At 37.2% G+C, this 14478-nt stretch overlaps 1 protein-coding gene across 2 annotated transcripts in view; it reads right to left on the bottom strand.

Moving 5' to 3' along the window:
- The window catches only part of LOC135482142 (synaptotagmin-7-like), a 94219-nt gene extending 81980 nt beyond the window's left edge, over positions 1–12239 (bottom strand). For both annotated transcript variants that reach the window (XM_064761991.1, XM_064761992.1), the window contains exon 1: positions 11516–12239. The gene's annotated coding sequence lies outside the window, so the exon portion shown is untranslated. The remainder of the gene's footprint in view (positions 1–11515) is intronic.
- Positions 12240–14478: the final 2239 nt, after the last annotated feature.

Here is a 14478-nt window from a genome sequence, read left to right as displayed (position 1 = left end):
TGTACAGCACAGACCACAGCATCAATAATAGATTTGCATCTTTGCGAATTCCCTACTTTCTCAGTCTTTTTTTCTTTATTTTTGGTTTCTCTTCAAAAGATAGCTATACAGATCCACTAGGCATGGCTCAATGTTAACATAAATCAGTAAAGTGTCGATGTCTGACAAAGTAGCCATATTGTATGGAGGCCGTGGGTGTCTACTTAGGCATTGTAGCCAGCCCAGAATCAATAAAATCCACTGTCAAGCTGCTACAAGGCTGTAAATCTGTCAACAGCCTGTCCGTCTTGGATTTAGTCAAACAGCTCATATTTTTCTTGTGAACTTAAAGGGTCAAAATCTATACTGATGATGCCCATTATCACAGATCAAATCTCCATTTAAGTTCTATCGGGTAGTATAGCTAACAACTTAAATGTTACATCAATTTAGCAAAAACCTCACAACTTTCTCTTGGAAACGGAACCAAAACCAATATTTTTTTAGTTTTTTTTTGTGCTTTTGGTGGGGGGGGGGGGGGAGGGGGGGTACAAGAGTGAGTATTATTTTATTTATTTCATAGGTGTCTTATGCAGTACTCAAGAATATTTCACTTTTATACGACGGCGGCCACCAATATGGTGGAAGGAGGCCATGCAGAGCTAGAGGGTGACCCACGACCATTTGCAGGCAGCGGATAGACCTTCCCACATATGGCTGGAGAGGAAGACAGCATGTAATATCAACTTAGAACTGTGGATATACACATGCAGGCAGTAAACCTTTGCACATCACTTTCTAGTACCTTTTTGTTATTCATCACAAAGTGTACCTTGTACAGTGCTGAACAGCTACATGCATTTACACTCATGGATGTCAGCCAGATCTGGCAGACTTCTCAGTGTTTTTTTTTTTTTTCTTTCTTTTTTCTTTCAGGCTAACTAATTGAAACTACCAGGACCAAAATTAAAACTGACACAGATCCAATAACAAATGTTGATTGATGTACTTGAAAGTAGTGTAACACAGCAAAGACAAGACAGAAAAGCTTCCTACACACAGCCCAATACAAACACATTTTACAAACATGCACTAATTACAAAGATCTGCAACACAGACATGACCTAATAAAGTTCCATTTACCTTTTCTAATGAATCTTTGCTGAACAAGACCTTATGGGAGTCTACTGCTTCCTACGTGGGACATCCAAGAGCATAGAACACTCTAACTGGCAATGTCCAATTTGCTAGGAAATCTATAAGCGTGGAATTAGTAGAGTTAGTGGTGTGTGGACGTCAGAGAATAAAGAACACTGGCCTGGCTGGGTCAACCCTCATCACCACGGCCAATTTCATTTCTAAGGTTGTCAGCGCGGCAATTCTCTCTAATCATGGTCTTAAAATGTCAGAATTCCTCACAACTATCACATTATTGGGTTCCTCTCTCCTGAATTTTCCTCAGCCCCAGAGTTTTCGGAGTTCATTAGAACTTGGTTTACGCAGATATAATTTATGAGGGTGAGTTGGAAACATGATGCAGCTAACCATATCTTTAGCCCTACAGCTTGCACGGTTTCAAAAATAGGCTAACAAAAAAAAAGACACACTGCATTTTGGTATAATTACTGATTTAATTAACAGATGGAAGTGATATAGACCAGCATGAAGCAATTACGAGACAGTGACCAATTACAAAGAATTAAATTAGTGGCATGGAATACACATTCACCAGTTGAGTTGAATGATACCGCTTGAACACACATACTGTATGCATGTACACGTATGTCAACGTATATGTATGTGCATGCATGGGCAAATGCACATGCACATGTACATCCAAACAGTACACATGTGCATGTACATCTAACCAGTACACATGCACATGTACATCCAAACAGTACACATGTACATGTACATCTAAACAGTACACTTGTACATGTACATCTAAACAGTACATATGTACATGTACATCTAAACAGTACACATGCACATGTACATCCAAACAGTACACATGTACATGTACATCTAAACAGTACACATGTACATGTACATCTAAACAGTACATTTGTACATGTACATCTAAACAGTACATATGTACATGTACATCTAAACAGTACACTTGTCCATGTACATCTAAACAGTACACATGTACATGTACATCCAAACAGTACACATGTACATGTACATCTAAACAGTACACATGTACATGTACCTCTAAAAAGTACACTCGTACATGTATATCCAAACAGTACACATGTACATGTACATCCAAACAGTACATTTTAAAAACAAATCAATCGGAAATACATTATTGATTTTCCTTGTTCCTAGTTTTCTGCAATCAAAAAATGTACAATCGTAAAAATGAATGGAAGAGAATAGATTCGTATTTCTGAAAGCTGACTTTGAATTTCTACATGTACCTGGTCTCCTACACCAATAAACCAGACTGCTATTTAATAAAGTCATCATACATGTGGGTGAAATATTTATGAAGTACTGTATGTAATGCTGTTAAATAAATAACAATAGATAATGTTTATAAATAATAATGGTAATTAATACTCATAACAAGACACACCAAAATACAATGTGTGTCGATTTGCATTTAATAGGGTTGTGGAAACATCATATTCGGTTTTAAATGTGCTTTTTATGCACATTGATTTACACCTACACGTGTGTGTGGTTTGAAAAAATTTATTCAATTCAGTTCACTTTGGTTATGTAGAGAGTTCCATTCAGCTAAATTAAATTTGATTATCACTGCACATGTGTATAAAACACAAATTTCCAAGAGATAAACCAGAGGTATAACTTACCGTGAAGTCAATAGGAAGGAACTCTCGCAAAACATTGCTTCTGAAACCGCACTGCAGTGAATGCAATGTGTCCACATCAATCTGCATAGATGTGCATTGGAAAGAGGTGTGTTAACAGAATATCTATTCCAAATGAATGCAAACTGATCTGAATTGACGGAAATCGCAATTGGTGTGTAAAAGGCATTACACTGAAGTGGCACATGTATATGTACATATATGTATGGCTGGGGTTTGTGTCGTAGTTAACAATTGGTCAGTCATATGACGACAGGTCAATTCATTAGGCGTGTGTGTATGTATACATGTACATTATCTTCCTGTGGCACAGCCATAGTCCATGCCACTGAAGTGCTGCCACCACTGATATATCATGCCGAAGACACCAGACATGACACCTCACATTGACACATTATACTGACACCAGGTCAAGAATGGCTGTCTCCTAGCTCCAACCACCTAGTGCTGAGTGCAAAATGAGGCGGCAACAAGTACCATGTTTATATTCAAGTGGTCACAAATAAACTACATGCATATAACTGAACCAAATCATGTTCACATTCATCTACATGTAGGTACATTTACACTATCAGAACTGTATACTGTAACCCAGCAGGTATATTATAATGTATTTGGTTAACCTGTTCCCAAATATTTACGCTAGACTTCACTACGTCCTACTGCTTGAACTGTTAATACATCACACTGTCTATGGTGAACCATCAGCAGTTGACAAACTGCACATGTAAATGTCATCCCTGGAGGAAGATCAATTGTTAATAAAGTGAAATCGATAAACAAACAATACGTAAATATAAGTACGTTCAAGTGCAATGCACTGTGAGATTTCCAAGTTCACACTAATTGTCCATTATATCCGCGAGTTCTAAGAAGACTCCCAACATGCACTCACGCATCAATTATGGTTAGTACTAAAAAGGGCATCACAGTATAGGGATAACACCAGGTGTACGTTCCTACAGAGAACTGATTTCAACAGCAGTAGTTACTTGTACATGACATGAACTACAAGCACCAATATCACATGTGAGCTTGAATATCACATACAACAAAGTTAATCAAGGTTAATCAAGGTTAATTTCTAAAGGCTTACAAAAGCCATCTATGTGTACGTTCCAAGGCTTGTCAGGGCTCACTCTGTTTTCTCTATTGAAGAGATTTTATGACCTGAGGTAGAGTGTAAATAAATCAGGACATTATGTACTTGGGTACATAGATAACAAAACAAATAGGACTTGTTATCTTTTATCAGGTTTTGCTCTTTCCAATAAACTACTGATATGATCGAAGCACAAATAATGCCAGTTACGTAGAAAACACTCAAAACTCAAGAAAACTGTCCTGTGTCATTCCTTCCAAGGCCCATACAAAAATAGATAGCATTCAAGATTTTGTAAGGTATCACGAGTAGGGTGGTAGAATGACCCGGAAGCCTGTCACCAATGGGGTCAATGTGAGTTCAAGTCCAGCTTATGCTGGCTTTCTCTCGGGCCTTATGTGGGAAGGTCTGCCACCTTCAAATGTTCAGCTCCTCAATTCTCTCATGACAAAAGTAGGATAGACTGACTGATTATTATATTGACTGACAGATCAATTAATATTTACAAGAATGTTCAAGAAGTTTTCACCAGGACTTATATGCTGGCAGTCAGGCTTATGGTTGAAGGAAAAAGAGTGCTCTGGGTAAACCGTGCCATGATCGAGTAGTGCTACAATTTCAGGAAACATCTACATAAAATCCCAAAATTAATCTCATTCATTTTTAGTATTTTATGTTGTAAAACTGACTTGAAAAAACAAAATGGCATGCACAAAAACTAGAGGACACATTTATTATGAACCAAAATACATGTACATGTAGAGCAAACATCAATTCTCAACGCACATTCCTTTAAATGTACATGAACATCAATAGATTGATTTTTCCATAAAACAGAAACGGGGGATACAACTGCATCAAGTTGTATTATATTGATTGATTAATTGGCAAGGGTCTTCTTTGTAGTTTTTTTTTGCTTTAGTGTGATGTGGGAACCAGCTCATTGCACACAGCAGCCTAGTATTGTAAATGTACACAAAAACAGACATCCCAGCCGAACGTCCTATAATGTAGGCTATAATCAAACTAACGGCTAATCCTGAGTTAAGTTCCATCTCCAGTCTCAGAAGTGGGAGCCGTCTTGGTCACAGGCAATCTGAAAACCATTTACAATCACTCAGCCAACACGGCTCCTTTAGCTGTGGGCGGAAACCTCTAAGGACTCACTCTGTGACCACAACTGGGAGAAGTGGACAGATGCAACTAATGACAACTAACCATGCTGCCCACTTATTTGATGGTGCAATGGTGTCTTAAATGTATCCAAACTAAGCCAGGCACGCTTTTGAAGAATAAACCAAAGCTGACCTAACGTTGGACTATAGGCAAATTGACCGCTGCCCTCTCCAAGAAGTTCAGGTTTAAGTGTATCAATTATTTACTGCTTTTGGACACCAGCGAGAACACTTGCACAAGGAGACATGCCTGACAGAATATCCAGCCACGCAGTCGCTCAATAAACCTCCAGCGATCAGTCATGTCAACGAGGGCCTTCAATAATCTCATTACTGTTAATTCAGCACATTTTCGCAGGATTTGACAGTCTGAAGTGAACAAATCATGATTCGAGCTAGCACGGTGCGTTTTGCTGCATGATAGTCACATGATGGACAGTGTATAGATCCAGGAATCTCTACGGTGGCACAGAGGTGATATTGACGTTTGATAGGATAGGGACTTAACGTCCAGCCAGAGTAGATTTGTCACCCAAGGGTTGCTCTACTTAAATAGCAGGTCAGGTAGTGAGGCTTAATAGCCACTGATATCATTATTACAACTGTGAACACTATAGCCATTAGCTGTATAGATTAAATCATACATATACCAGTAGAGGAATGGAATATTTAATGAGGTAGCATGAGGAAGAGACGATGTGCTAAAACACTGTATGAAGTCACGTACATGTCAATGTATACAAAATTGTACATATTTATACATTTGATTGCTGATTAAAAGCAAAGAAGATACTAACATGAAGTATATGTCAGCTGAATGAATGACCCTTAAAAAATGTTGAGGAAAGTAGTTAGATTTTTCTTTTTTAACCTAGTAAATTGCATTTCATAGTTTCTACAATGGCCTTTTCCGGCATTATTGGGACCAGTGACGTCACTTGTACATGTAAAAACCTTTCTCAACCTAAAATCCAATGCTTGATTTCATCTACCAAATTTAACATGTAGATCTACATTTGGGATGCAGTCACTGATGAACCTTGAAACAAACTATTTCAAGTGTGATGTCACTGATACTCTCAACAGACCACCATAAAATCCCGTGTTTTGAATCCTAAAGTTTAAATGGTCTGTAGTCTGACATATACTTCATTTGAAAGTTTTCTTTGCCGTTTCAAACTGTACTCAAGAATTCCATCATTTCTCTAAAGGTGATCAGTTTTATGGGGGAAGGGAAATGGGGAAAAATAATACATTTATTTCATTTATTTGAAAATAAATTTCTCCTGGTAGCTGCTAAACCACTCGACCAGAGCTGGATTTGAACCTTTCACTGTGATCTCACTGATCATTCTAAATAGGCTAGAGAACATCCATCAGAAAGCCAATAATCCTCAGCTACAATACTAACTGACAACAGATCGGGGCAATGAACCAAAAAAGCAACACTTTACAATCATTTATTTGCTATAATGTCATACTAATTTTCCTAAATCAGTTTTATGTAGTAGAGCTAGGATCAAGCTACAGTGGAGCTGTGGTAACTTCATGGTACATGTAACTGATCTTTTACTGGAAACTTGAAAGTTTCATGCCATACTGATGAAAAGCAAACTTGTAAACTACACGTACATGTACATGTATGTGTAGCTGCCATGAACTTCATGTACATGTGCAAGTGAAGACCTCATGTAGTAATAAAGCATTGTGGTTCTTCTTTATACACTATTACTGCTAAATATCCTCCTAGTTTGGTCTCCTATACTGACAGGATCAAGTACAGGTAATTTATTTATTTATTTGATTGCTTTACGTATTGATAAATAATATTTCACTATATTAATAGTGCCAGCATTATGGCAAGAGGAAACCGGGTCAAGCCCAGGAGAAATCCACGACCATCTGCAGGTTGTTGACAGACCTCAGGAAGGAGTCTCAGGAAGCCAGCATGAGCTGGACTTGAACTCGACTGCATTGGTGAGAGGTTCCTGGGCCACAGAGGCTGTCAGATTAAGTAATTACATTCCATTTTCATAAGGTGATGACAGATAGATTGGTGTCAATTAAAGCAGTGTTACAATGCTGCACAGCTTTCTTGACAGCATAATCTTACTCCACTTTAAAATAATTACTCCAGAGATATAAGAGGATTGAGGATTACTGGTGAGTAAGTTTACGCATGCTTGCAACAGCTATATATTTCTATTCTTTGTACCTCTCAATACAGTATATTGATAAGTTCACAGATGTGTTTCTTTTCAAAGATTAAGCTGTTTGCGAGGAGTTATTTCTTACATGTCCACGTACGTCTTAAACTTGGTGTATGTTTTATAGTTTTCTTTACAATTCAATACGTATATGTTAGCCATTAATTACAAACAGTTTCTCAGAAATATTTTAAAGCACTAATCAAATATATTGTTTACATGTAGTACCATTTACGCCATCAAAAACTCAAAACCAAGTGTCATCTTACATGTACATCTAAGCATGCTTCAATAAAAAATAGCAAAGTTTTGTCCTAGCGGAAATTGTCAGCATGAAGCATTTTCTGGGGAACTTCCTTTTCATTTTTCAAATTGCACTAAGAGATCAATTTCCAAATAAATAAATTTAAAGTGGCTGTGTGATAAAAGTTAATAAATATATATACAGAATAACGGGATATGGTATGACAGAAATAATAATGGTCCATGACATTATATATGCAACATGTAATAAATCTATGTCATCATGTTGTAAACATCGATGACTAATACAAGATCACCTCAATGCAATCATGGGGCAGATCAGTTTTCAACAGGGAAATTTATCTTTCTGTGGGTAAATATAAAATTAAATATCCATGAGGACTGCATCCAAGATGGGTGACAACAGCTAAATAAACATGCTTGAGTACATATCATCAGAACCTGCATGTTAAAGAATACGTATGAATTTTCTTTACATCTTCTTTTCACCGCCATCTTCATGATGTACACATACATGTACATGTAAGTAGTCATTAAATATGAACATTCACTTAGACAGGCAATTTGTCTGTATATATTGTTGTGACATTTCAAGTTTAAAGTTAATTTTAAGTTAATAACATCATTAGTCTAATATTATGTAAGGCTTTATTTAAACAGAGAGAAGTATTTCAGTAGTCTAAGTAAATGCATCACAGAGTCATGCAGACAATACCCTCACCCCTCTGTCTGATGATGTATGCCCCCTATCAGATAGAGCTATCTGACAAATACAGTCTATAACAGAATAAAATTAGCCATAAGATACATGTACATGCTCAAAACACACACAAGGAACAAAAAGTCGTCAATTGGTATGAAATGGTCAAACCAACATGAAACTCGATTCACGTACTCATTTTCAATTCCAAACAACCAACTGTTCAGAATGATGTTCAGCAGTGTAATGGTGGTCTAAAACTCAAACGTTCACCAAATCCGCTAAGACACTCAAGATGTAGACTATAGATTAATACCCACCCAGGAGAGAGAATCCTCAATTTCCCCTTGCCTGATCTTTCTCAATAAGTATTGGAAACATGGAGTTCTTGACAGCTGCAATTTATACATGATTGTTTTAACAGGTGGTGTAATGAAATCTGCTATTGTTAACTTCACAGCTTTCTACTCATAGGACATGGATGTTGAGCATAATCAATCAATCAGTCAATTCATCAAACTAAATCCTTACCTTATCTAGTGGGGAGTAACAACCATCACTAAAAGTAAGTCCATTGAGGTAATCCGACCAACTTCACAAAAAAGGGCTTTTATTGGGATTTTGATTTTTCATTTTCATGAGCCAGAATTAAAAAAAAACGAAACAAAGGAATTCCCTACGGACAGACTATTTTTTTCAGAGAGGATTAGGTTACATCCAACAAATAAGTTTTTTAGGGATGGCCTCAACCTAGCTGTTAAGCAGCTAAACACAAAACCGTCACCACCTCTATGGCAACCGTGAGCAATACCAATTTCTCTTCAACTCTTACATACCTCACATTAATTCATACAGGCCAGCTGAAAACAATTAAGGCTGCAGCTAACAGTGAGGTACATTACAATACTGCTGATGCTGGTAATGACATTGAGATAACAACAATCTGTAGTCACACGCCACTGAAAGCCCTCTAGCTGAATCAATGAAATTATCAAAATTTTGAATCTTCCCCAATATCACGATAGAGGTCACATCTGAAGAACAGCCTATTGCAATGTGGCTCTCTTGGGATGAAACACATGTACTAAAATGGAAATGTTATTTGCAGCAAGCAGGGTGATAGTCTTTATTGCCTCAATTTTCATCACAATGTTTCTTAATTTTCACACGATTCTGCTCTCTAATGTCATAAAAACACCAAACAGCTATGTACACGTATAGTAGAATTGTGTGCAAATATCACCTAGTGGTGCAAGATGGTGAAAATTTGTCAGTACACAGAGATTTATTCACTAAATTATACAAATGGTGTTTTAGCACAAATACTGCTCTATTAATATTGCACGCATACAAGTACCGACATGCAAATATGCATGCAGTGTACATGGAAGTTATATACATGTAGCTAACTATGAGAGTTGAGTTTTTGTTAAAAATTTAGTAATTCACCTACCCTCGGATCACAAAGCAATCTTACACTTAGGTAAAAATTTTAAATCACATTAAAAATGTTATTTTTTACCACAAGAACCATATTACTTGTAATATTACTTATGATGTAAATTCTGAGAAAGTCATTGTAAAACAAATTTCAGCAAAAATAAAGGAAAGAAACATTTCATGTTAAATAACGGAAACACTGACTTAAGTCTAAAATCGCTTTGTCATCCCGGGCCAGTATTTCTCACAATTCCAAAGTAATTCATAATCAAATGGGTACTCTCAAGCTCACAAAAACGCTGAGGAAGAAAAACTTTAAAGGATTGCCGGAGTTTTGAAAACACATACTCTAATAAAGAAAGATAAGGTCACTTAATAATAACTGAAGATTGAATAACTGCATATCAGTATAAAAACAAACATGACAATGCTTTTAACAGAATTGAATGTGCTGAATAACTAGTGGTGACATGGGATCAAGTCTTTTAATTCAGAAAAAGTGTTCACTAAGCTGACAATAAACATGCAGCAATTGCTTCATATATTTATTAATTTGATTGGTGTTTCATGCTGTACTCAGGAATATTTCATTTATACAATGGACACCTACGTTATGGTGGGAGGAATCCAGGTAAAGAATTCTTCAATTAAATGTTGTGAAATAGGAAACAATAGTTGCTAGCTCTCCCTCGTTTCTAAAGCTAAAAGTGTACAACTGTAGCCAATCTTTTCACTGATATCTACATGATCGTACATGAAGTTAAGTACATATATCTATGAAATAAACCCATACTTCTCAGCACATCTGTATGATGTAATGTCGAATACAGGGAGACTATATCACATATTCGCGTTCTGATATATCCATAATACAAACAAATGTATGTGTACATACATGTGGCTTATACTAAGCTCAGGTACAAGTATAAACGGCACTTGTACAACTATGTAATATACATGTATACACACACACATATATAAATTTTAACGGTTTAAGAGATAAGAAAGTCACTTGTTTAACAAGCTGACCAACAAATAACTAACTAATGCATGGATGACACGCTTTATAGCCCATCTCATCCAACTAATGTTTGGAGGATTAAAGTTATCTACATACACATGTATGTACCATGATAGGTACCACTACCAAAGGTAGTACGTATAGTTGCCACCTGACCAGATGCGGTTTTTTGCCTGACAACGTCCTTGCTTATTTTCCAATCCTCTTTTAGCCCCCCAAAATTTCATAGACTTAATCATAACATACAGTTGTGTATACATGATGTACAGTAACAGGTACAATGGCTTTTGTCACTGGCTAATAAACACAAAATCAAATCAACGTGCAACAATTTCATAAGAGTTGGGTTTAATCCAAGAAAAAAACCAGAACAAATGCAGCACCTACAGTTCATGATGTATTAAAGTACACTGTAGCAGAGCCATTCTGTGATCTGGTAACAATTCTTTATCTTAGCACAATACACTGTAGATAAATATCAAAGTTGTCTTTTGAATAGCCAAAGAAAAAAATTTTCATTGAATAAGTTTTGTCAGGTATGTTAAAAAGGATGGTAAAATAGAAGCTTACAGTTAAATATGGTTATTACAGGCAGCCAAGGAAACCCCAGAAATATCCTATTTTCATATCTGACGGATGTGCCTACCACAACATGGTCTATAATATGAGGCTTCCAGGTCTACATGCAATGTAATGCTCAGGCACATGAATAAACAATATAGCTGATCAACTCTTACCACCATGTTAGAAACTACAGTGAGTGATTGTACCATAGTGCATGACTTACCTACAGGTGTAGAGATTTACTGAGCAACGCACAGGTATTTCCAGGTGGGTCAGCTCGGGTAAGTCACACAGGTAAGGCTGGCCAAGACAAGTACAGGTATTGAGTTTACACCTGTATCTCCACACATACACTCGAGGTTAGAATAAAAATGTTGTTTACACGAGGAACATGCATGGAATATTAGTCAGCTAGCTCCCACCTTAATCTTCATTCACCATGTATTTGGCCGCAGCCTTGCTCCTCGCAAACGTATCGATACATCCAATTCTATCACAGACAATTTTTCTTTGCTAGCCCGTATGATGTCAATAGCACTTACACAAAGAGTAAGGGGTTAGTTAATCCTCAACCAACAACACCCGATGTACGTCATCGAGCGTCAGTCAAGGCGCTCTGCCGCAGCTCCCAGGGCAAATTCACTGGCACACATTCTTATGTATAAATGAGGTGTGGGTAGATGCCAAGGAGAAAGGGTAAAAGCGGTCTGCATGTGCATTATTGAATTTTCTCAAAGAAACATCTCCTGTGTGAATACATGTACAGATGAGCACAGAAGACAGGAGTCTGGGTAGAGATGTGACAAATGAGAGCACATGTAGTAAATCTGCCACCATTCGCACAGGGTTCACACATCAACTCTGGACAGATCCGGCACCACTGTGACCACAGCACCAGTAACGATTTTCTCCCAAAGTTGAAGATACGACAGAGCTCACGCCGCAAAGTTTTGTCCTAGAGGAAATAGTGTAATGCGCTGATCCAGAGGAACACGCTAGCGTTTATACCCACCAGTGGTCGGTGCTTGTGTCTCCCATTCGCTACTTCATACAGCTGGCAGGGATCTGCACAGAGAGATCAAGAGAGGGATCAATAGTATGGTCCATACCACATATGTACACTAAGCTATCATCAAATGGTCACATCTTTACCTGTGTCTAGAGCTGTCTTCAGAAGACCAATAAAACTTACTCTACTCCAACGCATAATGGTAACTTTTCTAAAGAAAAGAAAAAAAAAAAAAACCTTCAGAAGAAACCCAAAGACACCACCATGGTCTTGGTTACCACATTATAGCTTGTTGTTGGGAAGAGACAGAAATCATACAATGATGAAAGGCTTCAAATCGATCCTGGGGCCATCAATCCGGATATCGCCCATGTCCTTAGGCATCAATGCCTCCACAGCAAATCATGGATACCTTTCAGACGTGTCAACAGCTGATTGATTTTATCAGTCTTGAGAGGATTTCAATAACACTCATCTGACAGCTGAGCCACAAAATTATTCAACAGGGCTAATGGTCTGACAAGGACAAATTAGCTTACATATCTAATCCTCTTTTTTCTTCCAGATCTTCCTCTGACCCTGGTAAATATTGCTATTATGTGCACACAAAAGGACAATCACTCTGAAGGGAACCTGATTGACAAAATAATTACTTAACAAAACACTCAAGATTATTTCATTTATATGACTGATAGAAGTCAGGTATATGGGTGGCACTTTCATGACCACACACTAACTTGCTCATAATCTGACCAAAACTATAAGCAAAACATGCAACTTATACGGCTGGTTTAGAACAAACAGCCTTACTTATGTTAAGAGTCTGCGGTAAAAGGCCAGCAATTGATTCATACATGTACACTAAACATACATGTATTAAACTGTGACTGCTAGTTCAACATCTAAGATTATTTTAATCTGGCTGAGGAGAACAGAATACTGAGTGTAAACTGCTAGGGTAATCAGCACATTAAAATGTATGAATTTATGAACATACCAGTTGTTCTGGCCAAGACACAGAACTGACACACCACATTAAGTGTAAAGTTCCATGCTTATACATATCACATTGTTATCATTTTACTTAGATATCTGTATGCTCTTACCTGTAAGACTATTCTATGTGGAAGTACATTTTTTCAACCCATTTACATGTACAACTGCTAATACCCTAATTACTCAACCTTTTTTTGGCATGTTTGTCTGTCAAACATCTTATAATGCAGCCACAACACAGTCCTACATGTACATGTATATATTACAAGCATTTTCAGCACATATCATTCACAACAATGCAAATGCTCTACATGACTGAGCTGCAAGTTTCATGGAATTCGTGTACAATGTAAATGGTGAAAGATCACAAAAATTTCAAACACACCTGGTACTGATGTTTGCAGAAAATCAATCCATACAGAAGAAAATTTTTTGCTGTACTACTACCATGTACACGTGTACATGAATGTCTCAGAATGTGTGTTTTGGTGTCTTTATAGTTCTATATGCATGGCCACACACCATACACAATACCAAAATACTCCTGACCTCACTTTGTATATGTGGAGGAAATCAGATCGAAATCAAATCAATATCAGGGACATTCAAATTCCCAATCGTAACTGTGGACACCGTGTAAAGGTCAAGCAGGCAGATATTAAAGAGAACTGATGGAACTTCATATCCCACATTCCTCTATTGCCCAGAACATTTGCAGTGTAAGAGGAAGATTAAAATATCCTGCTACAGCTTTTGGCACATCATAAACCACATGCCATCTCTCCCTAGCTGTTACACAACTTCCGAGTTCAAGACTTCTTCCAATAAAACATTCCTGGACCTAGTTTTGCAGGAGTCTCAGAAAACAGCAAAGATCAATACAGCCTTGCGCGCATGTAATAGATGGAATAAAGAAGAGGCTATACATGTTTCAGGACATAATGAAACAGATGGTTTGTGGTGTCTGATAGTAGCAAATAATCGATGAGATGCATCCATCATTCAATAGTTCACCTGTCAGTGGATTACAATGGCAAGGTAACTGTTCAGAATTCATAAAATTTTCTGAAATGAAATAACTTTTTCTGCTGTGTAGGTAACCTTACCATCATATATTTAAAAATACAAGTGGATGTTCTCAAAGTGCAAGGAATATTAGTCAAAAAAATGGTGATTATATG

This window comes from Liolophura sinensis, chromosome 1, assembly GCF_032854445.1.
Source record: "Liolophura sinensis isolate JHLJ2023 chromosome 1, CUHK_Ljap_v2, whole genome shotgun sequence".
Taxonomy (NCBI): domain Eukaryota; kingdom Metazoa; phylum Mollusca; class Polyplacophora; order Chitonida; family Chitonidae; genus Liolophura; species Liolophura sinensis.
This window is presented reverse-complemented; position numbering and strand designations above follow the sequence as displayed.